Here is a 16,351-nt window from a genome sequence, read left to right as displayed (position 1 = left end):
TGGAGAGCAATCCCGGGTCCTCTCTCCAAACGGAAGAGGAGGCTGGACCCCCTTGAGGCTGCTCAGGGGGCTCCAAGAGATCCGCGTCGCGACTCGAGAGGAGAGCGGAGTCCTTGGCTTCCCCTCGAGACGAGGCCTGACTCCCCGGGGGAGCCTGGAATGCAACCCCGAGATCCCTGCCTTCCCTGGAGAGGAATATTAGGTCCCGGACACACGCCTAGGTGAGGTCTCTTCGGCCCTGCAGTGACTCGAGCGCGAACCCCAGCTTTCCCTCACAACTCGAGGGGAAGATTGGGCTTTCCAGGCCCAACCCAAGAGGAAGCCTGAGATCCCAGTCGTAGATCGAGAATCCCGCCACAACTCGAGAAACACCACGTGGTTCCCACCTCTTGGCAAGAGGAGGCCCTTGCCCGTGACGGTGTCTCAAGGGAAGTCCCCTGTTCCGCCCTGAAGGGCGAAACGGTCCCTGACAGCCTTCCTGCGACCCCCAAAAGTGCCCCGACACGCCGGGTTCCCTCGAGGGGAACACCGAGTATCCCGGAACCGCTTCATCGGAGCCCCTTCTCTCCTCCTGATCGCGACAGGAGAGTCGATTCCCCTGCGTGGTCTGGAAGGGGTTCCCGGCCTTCCCGGCGCACCTCAGGATGAGGCCGGTCTCACGAAGAAATTCGAGAGGAGCCACATGTGTGGTGCCACATGCCGAACGCCCCCGATTCCCCGGTCCGCACTTGAGAAGGACCCGAGGCCCGGACCCCTCTTCGAAGGCAACCCTGTGGGTGAAGGCACAACATGAAGGGGCACTGCCACCCCCGGGCATCGTCCCCAAAGACCCGTGGGTTCCACACACATCTCGACGAGGGGCCTGAGACCCCCTGAGCAACTCGAGAGGCCAGCGGGGTTCCCTTCCTCAGACAAGACGAGGCCTGACTCTCCTGTCCCAACTCTGCAGGGACCCTGCGGTCGGAGTCCGAAACGGAGAGGAAGCCTGAGGTTCCTGCCTCCCCTCGAGGTGAGGCCCTCTTCCGTTGCGCCAGACCCAGCGGAGTCCCGAGGGGCCCCGCCATCTCCACAGGATCCCTCGCCTCTCAGAGGCACCCTGGGAAGTTCCCTAAGGTTCCCGGCAGAAGGCGAGGGAAACGAGGGTTTCCAGCCGCCCACCGACAAAGACCTCGAGAGTCCTTCTTCAATGCGTCTCGAGGCCCTAGTGCCCTCCCGTGACTCGAGAGCCATGACGCGCTCCCCCTCGCCACGCGCATGGAGACCTGACTTCCCTGGCGCCGCACGAGAGGCTCCCTGAGATCCTCGTCGTGCCTCGGGAGAAAACCCCCACGGGCGCCGCAGCTCGAGGAAACCCTGAGACGCCCCCGTCCTCGCGAGCTGAGGGCCTTCTTTTCCTGCATGGCCTGGAGAGCAATCCCGGGTCCTCTCTCCAAACGGAAGAGGAGGCTGGACTCCCTTGAGGCCGCTCAGGGGGCTCCAAGAGACCCGCGTCGCGACTCGAGAGGAGAGCGGAGTCCTTGGCTTCCCCTCGAGACAAGGCTTGACTCCCCGGGGGAGCCTGGAATGCAAACCCGAGATCCCTGCCTTCCCTGGAGAGGAATCTTAGGTCCCGGACACACGCCTAGATGAGGTCTCTTCGGCCCTGCAGTGACCCGAGCGCAACCCCCAGCTTTCCCTCGCAACCCGAGGGGAAGATTGGGCTTCCCAGTGCCAACCCAAAAGGAAGCCTGAGATCCCCGTCGTAACTCGAGAATCCCGCCGCAACTCGAGAAAAACCACGTGGTTCCCACCTCTTGGCAAGATGAGGCCCTTGCCCGCTACAGCTTCTCAAGAAAAGTCCCACGTTCCGTCTTGAAGTGCGAAACGATACTTGACACCCTTGATGTGACCCCAAAAGTTCCTCGAAATATCGGTCTCACTCGAGGTGAACACTGAGGTTCCCGGCACCAGTTTATCTGAGCCCCTTCTCCCCTCCTGTTCGTGATAGGAGGGTCACTTCCCCTGCTTTGTTTGTAAGGGGTTCCCGACCTTCACGGGGCACTTCAGGATGAGGCCGGTCTCACGAGGAAATTCGAGACGTAGCTCGCGGGTGGTGCCACATGCCAAAAGACTATGATTTCCCGGTACGCTCTTCATAAGAACCTCATGCCTGGACACCTCTTCGAAGGCAACCCTGTGGATGAAGGCACAACACAAAGGGGCACTGAGACCCTCGTGCATCGTCCGGAAAAACCCGCAGGTTCCACATACAGCTCAACAAGTGGCTTGTCACCCCTGAAGAACTCGAGAGGCAAGTGGGGTTTCATTCCTCTACACAAGACGAGGCCTGACCCTCCTGTTCCAATTCTGCAGGGACTTTGCAATCTGATTCAGACCAGCGCCAGTGAAGTCACGAGAGGAACGCTGAGGTTCCTGCCTCCACTCGAGATTAGGACCTCTTCCATTGCATGAAACCCAGTGGAGTCCCGAGAGACGCGTCCCAGCTCCACAGTATCCCTGACTTCTCAGAGGCACCCTGAGAAGCTCCCTGAGGCCACCAGCACAATTCGAGTGAACCCAGGGTTTACTGCCGCTACCATAGAAAGAACTCAAGAGTCCTTCTTCAACGCGTTTTGAGGCCTGATTCCCCTACCATGACTCGAGGGCAATGACGCGCTCCCTCTGCTACACTCATGAAGCCCTGACTTCCCTGGCGCCACACGAGAGGCTCCCTGAGCTCCCCGTCATACCTCGTGAGAAACCCCACACTGGCGCCGCAGATAGAGAAAACCCACGAGACGCCCCCATTTTCGCGACATGACGGCCTTCTTTTCTAGCATGGCCTGGAGAGCAATCCCGAGTCCTCTCTCCAAACTCCACAGTAGGCTTGACTCCCTTTTGGTCACTCAGTGGACTCCAAGACATACCCGTCGCGACTCGAGGGGAGAGCGGAGTCTTTTCCTTCCCCTCGAGGCGAGGCCTGACTCCTCGGGTGAGTCTGATATGGGAACCGGAGATCCCTGTCGCCCCTGGAGAGAAACATTAGATCTTGGACACAAGCCTAGATGAGGTCTCTTTTTTCCTGCAGTGACTCGAGAGCAATCCCCAACTCTCTCTCGCAACTCGAATGGAAGACTGGACTTCCCTGGGCCAACAGAAGAGGAAGCCTGAATTTCCCGTTGTAACTCAAGAATCCCGCCACAACTCGAGAAAAACCACGTCATTCCCTCTTCATCGCAAGATGCGGCCATTGCCGCTACAGCGTCTCAAAAGAAGTCTTACGTTCCATCTTGAAGTGCGATACGGTACTTGGCACCTTTGATGCGACACCAAAAGTTCCCCAACACACTGGTCTCACTGGAGGGGAACACCAAGGTTCCCGGCATCACCTCATCTGTGCCCCTTCTCCCCTCCTGATCGAGACAGGAGGGTCGATTCCCCTGCTTTGTCTGCAAGGGGTTCCGACCTTCCCGGCGCACCTCAGGTTGAGGCCGGTCTCACTAGGAAATTCGAGACGTAGCCTGGTGGGTGGTGCCACATGCGGAAAGACCCCGATTTCCCGGTCCGCTCTTAATAACCCAATGCCCGGACACCTCTTCGAAAGCAAACCTGTGGAGGAATGCACAACACGAAGGGGTACTGACATCCCCATGCATAATACGGAAAAACACGCAGATTCCAAAAACAGATTGACAAGTGTCCTGTCATCCCTTGAAGAACTAGAGAGGCATGCGGAGTTCCGTTCCTCCACACAAGAGAAGGCCTGACTCTCATTTCCCAACTCTGCAGGGACCGTGCGATCGGAGTCAGAAATGTAGATGAAACCTGACGTTCCTGCATCAACTCGAAATGAGGACCTCTTCCATTGCGCCATACCCAGTGGAGTCCCGAGAGGCCCCTCCCAACTCCACAGTATCCCTGACTTCTCAGAGGCACCCTCAGAAGCTCTCTGCGGTCACTGGCACAAGTCAAGTGAACCCAGGGTTTCCTGCTGCATTCTGAGAAAGACCTCGAGAGTCCCTCTTTACCGCGTCTTGAGGCCCGATACCCTACCATGACTGGAGAGCAATGACGCATTCCCCTCGCCACGCCCATGGAAACCCAACTTCCCTGGCGCCACACGAGAGGCTCCCTGCACTCCCCGTCCTACCTCATGAAAACCCCACACTGGCACCGCCGCTCGAGTAAACTCACGAGACGCCCCCGTCATCGTAAGATGAGGGCCTTCTTTTCCTACATGACCTAGAGAGCAATCCCGAGTCCACTCTCCAAACTCCACTGGAGGCCTGACTCCCTTTAGGCCACTCAGTAGCCTCCAAGAGAGTCTGGAATGGGATCCCGAGATCCGTGTCGCCCCTGTAGAGGAAAACTCGGTCCTGGAAACAAGCCTAAATGAGGTCTTATTTGTCCTGCATTGACTCAAGTGCAATCCCCAGCTCTCCCTCCCAACTCGAATGGATGATTGGACTTCGCTGGGCCAACACAAGAGGAAGCCTGTATTCCCCGTTGTAATTCGAGAATCCCGTGGCAACTGGAGAAAAACAACGTGGTTCCTCTGTCATCGAAATATGAGGCCCCTGTCAGCTATAGCGTCTCCAGGGAAGTCCCATGTTCCGTCTTGAAGTGTGAAACGGTACTTGGCACCCTTGATGCGACCCCCAAATTTCCCTGACACCCCGGTCTCACTCGAGGAGAACATGGAGGTTCCCAGCACCGCTTCAGCTGAGCCTCTTCTCCCCTCCTGATGGCGACAGGAGGGTCAATTCCCCTGCTTTGTCTGGAAGGGGTTCCCAGACTTCCCGGCGAACCTCAGGATGAGGCCAGTCTCACGAGGGAAGTCGAGACGTAGCCTCGTGGGTTGTGCCACATGCCGAAAGACCCCGATTTCCTGGTCCGCTATTGATAAGATCCCGATGCCTGGTCACCTCTTTGAAGGTAACCCTGTGGATGAAGGCACAACACGAAGGGGCACTGACACCCCTGTGCATCGTCCCCCAAAACCGCAGGTTCCACATACAACTCGATAGGTGGCCTGTCATCCCGTGAACAACTCGAGAGGCAAGCAGAGTTCCACTACTCCACACAAGACGAGGTCTGACTCTCCTGTCCCAACTCTGCAGGGACCCTGCTATCCGAGTCAGAAATGGAGAGGAACCCTGACGTTACTGCCTCAATCCGAGATTAGGTCCTCTTCAATTGCACCAGTCCCTGTGATGTCCTGAGAAGCCCCTCTCTACTCCACAGTATCCCTGACTTCTCAGAGGAACCCCGCTAAGCTCCCTGAGATCATGGGCACAAGTCGAGGGAACCCAGGGTTTCCTGCCACACCCTGAGAAAGACCTCGAGAGTTCTTCTTCGAAGCATCTTGAGGCTCGATTCCCCTACCATGACTCGAGAGCAATGAGGCGCTCCCCCTTGCCATGTCCATGGAGACCTGACTTCTGTGGCACCACAGGAGTCTCCCTGAGCTCCCCGTCCTATCTCGTGAGAAACCCCAACCAGGCACTGCACCTTGAGAAAACCCACGAGACGCCCCGTCATCGCGAGATGAGGGCCTTCTTTTCCTGTATGGCCTAGAGAGCAATCCCGAGTCCTCTCTCCAAACTCCACAGGAGGCTTAACTCCATTTAGGCCACTCTTGGGCTCCAAAGGATACCCGTCGCGACTCGAGAGGAGAGCGGAGTCCATTCATTCCCTTCGAGATGAGGCCTGACTCCCCGGGTGAGTCTGGAATGCAACCCCGAGATCCCTGTCGCCCCTGGAGAGAAAAACTCGGTCCTGGACACAAACCTAGATGAGCTCTATTTTGCCCTGCAGTGACTCGAGAGCAATCTCCAGCTCTCACTTGCAATTCGAATGGAAGATTGGATTTCCCTGGGCCAACACAAGAGGAAACCTGTATTCCCCGTCGTAACTCAAGAATCCTGCCGCAACTCGAGAAAAAACACGTGGGTCCCTCGTCAGCGCTAGATGAGGCCCTTGCTCACTACAGCGTCTCAAGAGAAGTCCCAGGTTCCGTCTTGAAGTGCGAAACGGTACTTGGCACCCTTGATGCAACCCGAAAAGTTACCCGACTTACCAGTTTCACTCAAGGGGAGCACCGAGGTTCCTGGCACTACTTCATCTGAGCCCTTTCTCTCCTCCTGATCCCGAAAGGAGGGTCGATTCCCCTGCTTTGTCTGGAAAGGGTTCCCGGACTTTCCTGCGCGCCTCAGGATGAGGCCGGTCACGAGGAAATTCGAGACGTAGCCTCGTGGGTGGTGCAACATGCTGAAAGACCCCGATTTCCCGGTCCGCACTTGAGGAGAACACGATGCCCGGACACCTCTTCGAAGGCAACCCTGTGGATGAAGGCACAACAGGAAGGAGCACTGACGCCCCCGTGCATCTCCGAAATACCCGCAGGTTCCACACACATCAAGAAAAGTGGTGTCATCCTTGAACAACTTGAGATGTAAGCGGAGTTCCATTCCTCCGCAGAACACGAGACCTGACACTCCTGAGCAAACTCAGCAGGGACCCTGCGATCTGAGTCAGATCCGGCTCCAGGAAGTCAGGAGCAGAACCCTGAGGTTCCTGCCTCAACTCGAGATGAGGCTCTCTTCCATTGCACCAAACCCAGAGGAGTCCCGAGAGGCCTCTCCCAAATCCACAGTATCCCTGACTTCTCAGAGGCACCCTGAGAAGCTCCCTGACGTCACCAGCACAAGTCAAGGGAACCCAGGTTTTCCTGCTGCAACCCTAGAAAGACATCGAGAGTCCTTTTTCAACCCGTCATGAGGCCCGATTCCCCTACCCTCACTGGAGAGCAATGACGCGCTCCCCCTTGCCCCGCCCATGGAGACCTGACTTCCCTGTTGCCACACGAGAGGCTACCTGAACTCCCCGTCGTACCTCGTGAGAAACCCCACACTGGCGCCACAGCTCGAGAAAACCCACGAGACGCCCCCATCATCTCGAGATGTGGGCCTTCTTTTCCTGCATGGCCTGGAGAGCAATACCGAGTCCTCTCTCCAAACTGAAGAGGAGGCTTGACTCCCTTTAGACCAGTCAGTGGGCTCCAAGAGATACACGTCGCAACTCGAGAGGAGAGCCGAGTCCTTTGCTTCCCCTCGATACGAGGCCTAACTCCCCGGGTGAGTCTGTAATGCAAACCTGAGATCCCTGTCGCCTTTGGAGAGGATCATTGGGTCCTGAACACAAGGCTAGATGAGGTCGCTTTTGCCCTGCAGTAACTCGAGAGCACTCCCCAGCTTTCCCTCGCAACCCGAATGGAAGATTGGACCTCCCTGGGCCAACACAAGAGGAAGCCTGAATTCCCAGTAGTAATTCGAGAATTCCGCCTCAACTTGAGAAAAACCACGTGGTTCCCCCGTCATTGCAAGATGAGGCCCTTGCCCGCTCCAGCGTCTCAAGAGTAGTCGCACGTTCCGTCTTGAAGTGCGAAATGATATTTGGCACCCTTAATGCTACCCCAAAAGTTCCCCGACATATGGGTCGCACTCGAGGGGAACACCGAGGTTCCTGGCACCACTTCATCTGAGCCCCTTCTCCCCTCCTGATCGCAAAGGAGGGTCGATTCCCCTGCTTTGTCTGCAAGGGGTTCCCGACCTTCTCCGCGCACCTCAGATGAGGCTGTCTCACGAGGAAATTCGAGACGTAGCCTCGATGGTGGTGCCACATGCCGAAAGACCGCGATTTCGCGATCTGCTCTTGATAAGAACGCGATGCCCAGACACCTATTCGAAGATAGTGTGGATGAAGGCATAACACGAAGGGGCACTGACACCCCCGTGCATCGTCCGGAAAAGACTGCAGGTTACTCATACAGCTCAACAAGTGCCTGTCACCCAGTGAACAACTCGAGAGGCAAGCGGAGGTCCATTCCTGCACACAAGACGAGGCCTGACTCACCTCTCCCAACTATGCAGGGGGCTGCGATCGGAATCAGAAATGGAGAGGAACCCTGAGGTTCCTGCCTCCCCTCGAGATGAGGCCCCCTTCCATTTCACCAAACCCAGTGGAGTCCCGAGAGGTCTTTCCCAACTCCATAGTATCCCTGACTTCTCAGAGGCACCCGGAGAATCTCCCTGAGGTCACCGGCACAAGTCGAGGGAACCCAGGTATTCTTGCCAAGACCTGAGAGAGATCTTGAGAGTCCTTCTTCAACGCGTCTAGAGGCCTGATTCCCCTACCATGACTCGAGAGCAATGACGCGCTCCCACTCGCCACACGCATCGAGACCTAACTTCCCTGGCGCCACACAAGAGGCTCCCTGAGCTCCCCGTCGTACCCCCTGAGAAACCAACACAGGCGCTGCAGCTCGGTAAAACCACCGAGACCCCCCTGTCTTCGTGAGATGAGGGCCTTCTTTTCCTGCATGTCCTGGAGTGCAATCCCGAGTCCTCTCTCCAAACTCCAGAGGAGGCTTGACTCCCTTTAGTCCACTCAGTGGGCTCCAAGAAATACCCGTCGCGACTCGAGAAGAGAGAGAAGGCCTTTGTTTCCCCTCGAGACGACGCCTGACTCCCGGGTGAGTCTGGAATGCAACCCCAAGTTCCCAGTCATCCCTTGAGAGGAACATTAGGTCCTAGACACAAGCCTGGATGAGGTCTCTTTTGCCCTGCAGTGACTCGAGCGCAACCCCCAGCTATCCCTCGCAACTCGAATGGAAGGTTGGTCTTCCCTGGGCTAACACAAGAGGAAGCCTGAATTCCCCGTCGTAACTCGAGAATCCCGCCGCACCTTGAGAAAAACCACGTGATTCCCCCGTCATCCCAAGATGAGGCCCTTGCCCTCTACAGCGTGTCAAGAGAAGCCCCAAGTCCGTCTTGAAGTGCAAAACGGTACTTGGCACCCTTGAAGTGACCCCAAAAGTTTCCCGACACACCGGTCCCACTCGAGGGGAACACCGAGGTTCCCGGCACGACTTCAACTGAGCCCTTTCACTCCTCCTGATCGCGACAAGATGGTCGATTCCCCTGCTTTGTCTGGAAGGGGTTCCCGATCTTCATGGTGCACCTCAGGATGACACCAGTCTAACGAAGAAATTCGAGACGTAGCCTCATGGATGGTGCCACGTTCTGAAAGACCCCGATTTCCTGCTCTGCTATTGATAAGAACCCGATGTCCGGACACCTCTTTGAAGGCAACCCTGTGGATGAAGGCACAACACGAAGGGGCACTGACTCCCTCATGCATCTTACGGAAAAAACCGAAGATTCCACTCACAGCTCGACAAATGGTCTGTTATCCTGTGAACAACTCGAGAGGCAAGCGGAGTTCCATTCCTCCACACAAGACGAGGCCTGACTCTCCTGTCCCAACTCTTCAGGGACCCTGTGGTCGGAGTTTGAAATGGAGAGGAACCCTTAGGTTCCTGCCTCAACTCGAGATGAGAACCTTTGCCATTGCACCAAACCCAGTGGAGTTCCGAGAGCCCCTCCCAAGTCCACAGTATGCCTGACTTCTCAGAGGCACCCTGAGAAGCTCCCTGAGGTCACCGGTACAAGTCGAGGGAACCCAGGGTTTCCTGCCGCAACCTGAGAAAGACCTCGAGACTCCTTCTTCAACGCGTCTTGAGTCCCGATTTCCCTACCATGACTCGAGAACATTTATGGGCTCCCCCTCGTCACACACATAGAGACCTGACTTTCCTGGCGCCACACGAGAGGCTCCCTGAGCTCCCCGTCGTACCTCGTGAGAAAACTCATAATTGTGCCCCAACTCGAGAAAACCCACAAGACGCCCCCGTCATTGCGAGCTGAGGGCCTTCTCTTCCTGCATGGCCTGGAGAGCAATCCCGAGTCCTCTCTCCAACTCCACAGGAGGCTTTACTCCGAGTAGGCCACTCAGTGGGCTCCAAGACATACCCGACGCGACTCGAGAAGAGAGTGGAGTCCTTTGCTTTCCTTCGAGAAGAGGCCTGACTCCCTGTGTGAGTCTGGAATGCAACTCCGAGATCCCTGTCACCCCTGGAGAGGAAAATTAAGTCCTGGGCACAGGCCTAGATGAAGTATATTTTGCCCTGCAGTGACTCGAGAGAAATCCCAGCTCTCCCTCGAAACTTGAATGGAAGATTGGACTTCCCTGGACCAACACAAGAGGAAGCCCGAATTCCCCGTTGTAACGCGAGAATCCTGCTGCAACTCGAAGGAAACCACGTAGTTCCCCCCTCATCTCAAGATGAAGCCCTTTCACGTTAGAGCGTCTCAAGAAAAGTCTCACGTTCATGTTGAAGTTTGAAACATTACTTGGCACCCTTCATCAGACTCCAAAAGTTCCCTGACATACCGGTCTCACTCGAGGGGAACCCCGAGGTTCCCAGCACCACTTCATCTGAGCCCCTTCTCCCCTCCTGATCGCGACAGGAGGGTCGATTAACCTGCTTTGTCTGGAAGGCTTTCTCGACCTTCCCAGCGCACCTCAGGATGAGCCCAGTCTCAAGAGGAAATTCGAGAGGTAGCCTCGTGTGTGGTGCCACATGCCAAAAGACCCCGATTCTCTGGTCCTCTCTTCACAAGAACCCATGCCCGGACACCTCTTCGAAGGCAACCCTGTGGATGAAGTCACAACACGAAGGGGCATTGACAACCCCGTGAATCATCTGGAAAAACCCACAGGTTCCACATACAGCTCGACAAGTGGCCTGTCACCTCGTGAACAACTTGGGAGGCAAGCAGAGTTCCATTCCTCCACACAGCACGAGCCCTGAGTCTCCTGTCCCAACTCAGCAGGGACGCTGCAATCGGTGTCTGAAATGGAGAGAAACAGTAAGGTTCCTGCATCAACTCTAAATGAGGCCCTCTTCCATTGCACCAAACCCAGTGGAGTCCCAAGAGGCCCCTCCCAACTCCACAGTATCCCTGACTTCTCAGAGGCAACCTGAGTAGCTCTCTGAGGTCACCGGCAGAAGTCGAGGGAACCCAGCGTTTCCTGCCACAACCCCAGAAAGACCTCGAAAGATCTTCTTCAACGCGTCTTGAGGCCGGATTCCCCTAACATGACTCGAGAGCAATTACCCGCTCCCCCTCACCACGGGCATGGAGACCTGACTTCCCTGGTGCTGCACGAGAGGCCCCCTGAGCTCTCCATCGTACCTCGTGAGAAACACAACGTGGCGCCCCAGCTGGATTAAACCCACGAGACGCCCACGTCATCGCGAGATGTGGGCTTTCTTTTATTGCATACCCTGGAGAGCAATCCGGAGTCCTCTCTCCAAACTCCACAGGAGGCTTGACTCCCTGGAGGCCACTCAGTGGGCTCCAAGGGATACCTATCGCGACCCAGGAGGATATCAGAATCCTTTGCTTCCCCTCGAGCCGAGGCCTGACTCACTGGGTGAGTCTGGAATGCATCCCCGTGATCCCTATCGCCCCTGGAGAGGAACATTAGGTCCTGGACACAAGCCTAGATGAGGTCTATTTTGACCTGCCGTGACTCGAGAGCAATTCCCACCCAGCTCTCCCTGGCGACTCGAATGGAAGAATGGACTTCCCTGGGCCAACACAAGAGGAAGCCTGAATTCCCCGTCGTAAGTCAACAATCCCATCGCAACTCGAGAAAAACCACGTGGTTTCCCCTTCATCACAAGATGAGGCCCTTGCCCACCACAGCGTCTCAAGAGAAGTCCCACGTTTCGTCTTGAAGTTTGAAACAGTATTTGGCAAGCTTCATGAGACCCCAAAAGTTCCCTGACATACCGGTCTCACTCGAGGGGAACACCGAGGTTCCCGGCACCACTTCATCTGAGCCCCTTCTCCCCTCCTGATCACGACAGTAGGGTCGATTAACCTGCTTTGTCTGGAAGGCTTTCCCGACCTTCCAGGGACACCTCAGCATGAGGCCCATCTCACGAGGAAATTCGAGACGTAGCCTCGTGTGTGGTGCCGCATTCCAAAAGACCCCGATTTCCCGGTCCGCTCTTGATAAGAACCCGATGCCCGCACACCACTTCGAAGGCAACCCTGTGGATGAAAGCACATCACGAAGGGGCACTGACACCGCCGTGCATTGTCTGGAAAAAACCGCAGGTTCCACACACAGTTCGACAAGTGGCCTGTCACTCCTTGAACAACTCGAGAGGCAAGCGGAGTTCCATTCCTCCACACAAGACGAGGCCTGACTCTCCTGTCCCAACTCTGCAGGGACCCTGCGATCTGAGTCAGAAATGGAGAGGAACCCTGAGGTTCCTTCCTGATCTCGAGATTAGGCCCTCTTCCATTGCAGCAAACCCAGTGGAGTCCCAAGAGGCCTCTCCCAGCTCCATAGTATCCCTGACTTCTCAGAGGCACCCTGAGAAGCTACCTGAGGTCACAGGCACAAGTCGAGGGAACACAGGGTTTCCTGCTGCAACCCGAGAAAGACCTCGAGCGTCCTTTTTCATTGCGTTGAGCCCTGATTCCACTACCATGACTCGAGAGAAATGACGTGCGCCCCCTCGCCACTCGTATGGAGACTTGACTTCCCTGACACCACACGAGAGGCTCCCTGAGCTCCCGGTCGTACCTTGTGAGAAACCCCACACTGGCACCGCAGCTCCAGAAAAACCACGAGACTCCCCCGACATCGCGAGATGAGGGCCTTCTTTTCCTGCATGGCCTGGAGAGCAATCCCGCGTGCTCTCTCCAAACTCCACAAGAGAGGAGCCAAGATTGCTGAGGAGTAGGACGGGGAGAACTCTTTTCCCCCCCAAACAATTTCATCAAAAGAGCATTTAAACGTCGAGTAAATTCCACAATACAACTTATGAATGCTGCCAGAGGACATCAGGCACCCAGAAAAGCAACCCAACTCTTGGAAAGTAGGTAGGAAAAAGTATAAAAGACAAAAAAAGAGACAAAAGAGGGAGGGAGGGATTTCCGTCCCGGGAAGACAGTCTTAAAAAGAGAAAAGTTTCCAAACACCAGGAAAGCTTTTCACTGCCAAATCTTTGCCAAGCTTTGGAAGCACAAAGGGCAACATAAGGGGGATAAAAATAAATAAACAATTAAAACTCGCAGATTGCAAGCCCTACGGTAACTCCCCCAGCCGCGAAGCAGTGCAGACGCCTGCTCACACCATTAGCAAGCAGGGGCTGGGCAGGGAGGCGCGGCGCGGGCTGCATCGCTTAGAGTAAGAATCTGGCCTGAATACCCTGAGCGCTATCTGAACGAAATAACTTGGGCTAGCAAACCAGACTCTGGGATATCTACCACGCAAAAAGCCAGCCCTAACCTAAGACACCGCCAGGCCCGCGCACGGAACAAAGGACTGAACAGAGATAGCCGGCTGCAGACCTTCCCCCTCTGGTGACAGGCAGCCAGAGCCGGAAGGGGGCAATCGCAGCCCCAGAGAGACATTATCTATAAAACTGTAAGCAGGCTTCTTTGCTAACTAAAACTTCTTGGGGATCTGGACGGTCAACATCTGCCTGAGAAGGTGCGCCTGTTTTACACCCAGATAACCGAGTGGCAGGGAGGCGATAAGTCACAACATTGGCGCTCGCCAAACATCTCATTACCTGAGCTGCTCAGACCTGGGAAGAGCACAAAACGCAGGCCCAACCGAGCCTGTGCCTCTGAGGACTACCCGAGTGCCTGAACCTGAGTGGCTTGGAACTGGGAGGTGCATGCAGCCCAGGGCCAGCCTCGGATTGTTCCCGGTGGAACAACCTAGAGCCCGAGCAGTGTGGGCAGGGAGGCTACACGCGCCGTGAGCGGGGGCAGACCCAGTGTGGCTGAGGCACTGTGACCGCACGCCAGTGTTATTTGTTTGCAGCATCCCTCCCTCCCTCCCCACAGTGCAACTGAACAAGTGAGCCTAAAAAAAAAGTGTCCTCCACCGTCCCCTTTGTGTCAGGGCGTAAACCAGACACTGAAGAGACCAGCAAACAAAAGAAGCTATAACAGAGGGAATCGCCTTGGAAGCTACAGGCAATAGATTAAAACCCTGTGGTTACTAGGACTACATAGGAAGGTGCCTATAGATCTTGAGAAATATAAGTCGGACCAAGGAACTAGCCAAAAATGAACTGAACCCACGATACTCACAACAAAACCAGAGAAAGTCCTAGATATATTTTTATGATCATTCTTTCTTTTTTTAAATTTTTTTAATTTTAAGTCCTCTATTGTTCCTTTAATTTTCACTTTTATAACCTATTACTTTGCAAAAAAAAAGACCCTATTTTTTTCTTCTTCAGCAGACTTCATATATATATATATATATATATATATATATATATATATATATATAATAATTTTTTGACCTTGTTTTTTTGTTTTGTTTTTTTTTCTTCTTTTAACATTGTATTTTTGAAATTCCAAACTCTACTCTAGATTTCTAATTTATGCTTTTTGGTATTTGATATCAATTTTGTACCTGTAGTTTCTTTATAATTTTTGCGACATTGCTTGTTTTTGTTTGTTTGTTTTCTCTTTAGTTTTCTTCTTCCTTTTTTTAACATTGTATTTTTGAAATTCCAAACTCTACTCTAGATTTTTAATTTTTGCTTTTTGATATTAGTTATCAATTTTGTACCTGTATTTTCTTGATAATTTTTGCGACCTTGTTTGTTTTTCTTTGTTCGTTTTTTCTCTCTTTCTTTTCCTTCTTCTTTTCTTTAACATCGTATTTTTGAAATTCCAAACTCTACTCTAGATTTTTAATTTTTGCTTTTATGTATTTGTTACCAATTTTGTACCTTTAAGAACCCAATCTTCAGTACCCATTTTTCACTAGGGAGCGAGATTACTGGCTTGACTGCTCTCTCTCCCTTTGGACTCTCCTTTTTCTCCACCGGGTCGCCTGTGTCTGCTCCCTAACTCCTCTCTACTCTACCCAACTCTGTGAATTTCTGTGTATTCCAGACGGTGGAGAACACTTAGGGAACTGATTACTGGCTGGATCTGTCTCCCTCCTTTTCATTCCCCCCTTTTATCCTTCTGGCCACCTCTGTCTCCTTCCTCCTTCTTCTCGTCTCTGTATAACTCTGTGAACATCTCTGAGCGGTCCAGTTGTGGAGTGCACATAAGGAAGTGACTACTGGCCAGCCCACTCTCTCCACTATTGATTCCACCTGATCTCATTTGGGTCATCTCTAACTCCCTCCTCCCTCTTCTCTTCTCCATGTAACGCTGTGAACCATTCTGAGTGGCCCTCACAGTAGAGAAACTTTTCTTCTTTAACGTAGATGTTTTATCAATGGTGATGTATAGAAGGAGAAGTTTTGAAACTACTGTAAAAGTAAGACAGATAACTGGAAGCAGGAGGCTTATGTCCAAACCCTGACTCCAGGGAACTCCTGACTCCAAGGAACATTAATTGACAGGAGCTCATCAAATGCCTCCATACCGACACTGAAATCAAGCACCACACAAGAGCCAACAAGTTCCAGGGCAAGACATACCAAGCAAATTCTCCAGCAACAAAGGAACACAGCCTTGAGCTTCAAGATACAGGTTGCCCAAGTCACCCCAAAACCACAGACATCTCATAACTCATTACTGGACACTTCATTGCACTCTAGAGAGAAGAAATACAGCTCCACCCACCAGAACACGGACACAAGCTTCCCTAACCAGGAAATCTTGACAAGACACCTGTACAAACCCACACACAGCGAGGAAATGCCAGAGTAAAGAACTCCACAAACTGCCAGAATACAGAAAGGACACCCCAAACTCAGCAATTTAAACAAGATGAGACAGAGGAATACCCAGCAGATAAAGGAACAGGATAAATGCCCACCAAACCAAACAAAAGAGGAAGAGATAGGGAATCTACCTGATAAAGAATTCCGAATAAGGAGAGTGAAATGGATCTAAAATCTTGAAATTAAAATGGAATCACAGATAAATAGCCTGGAGACAAGGATTGAGAAGATGCAAGAAAGGTTTAACAAGGACCTAGAAAAAAAAAAAAGAGTCAATATATAACGAATAATGCAATAAATGAAATTAAAAACACTCTGGAGGCAACAAATAGTAGAATAACAGAGGCAGAAGATAGGATTAGTGAATTCGAAGATAGAATGGTAGAAATAAATGAATCAGAGAGGATAAATGAAAAACGAATTAAAAGAAATGAGCACAATCTCAGAGACCTCCAGGACAATATTAAACGCTCCAGCATTCGAATCATAGGGGTCCCAGAAGAAGAAGACAAAAAGAAAGACCGTGAGAAAATACTTGAGGAGATAATAGTTGAAAACTTCCCTAAAATGGGGAAGGAAATACCCACTCAAGTCCAAGAAACCCAGAGAGTCCCAAACAGGATAAAGCCAAGGCGAAACCCCCCAAGACACATATTAATCACATTAACAAAAATCAAACACAAAGAACAAATATGAAAAGCAGCAAGGGAAAAACAACAAATAACACACAAGGGAATT

The sequence above is a fragment of the Bubalus kerabau genome, unplaced genomic scaffold (genome assembly GCF_029407905.1).
Source record: "Bubalus kerabau isolate K-KA32 ecotype Philippines breed swamp buffalo unplaced genomic scaffold, PCC_UOA_SB_1v2 scaffold_27, whole genome shotgun sequence".
In the NCBI taxonomy this organism is placed as follows: Eukaryota; Metazoa; Chordata; class Mammalia; order Artiodactyla; family Bovidae; genus Bubalus; species Bubalus kerabau.
This window is presented reverse-complemented; position numbering follows the sequence as displayed.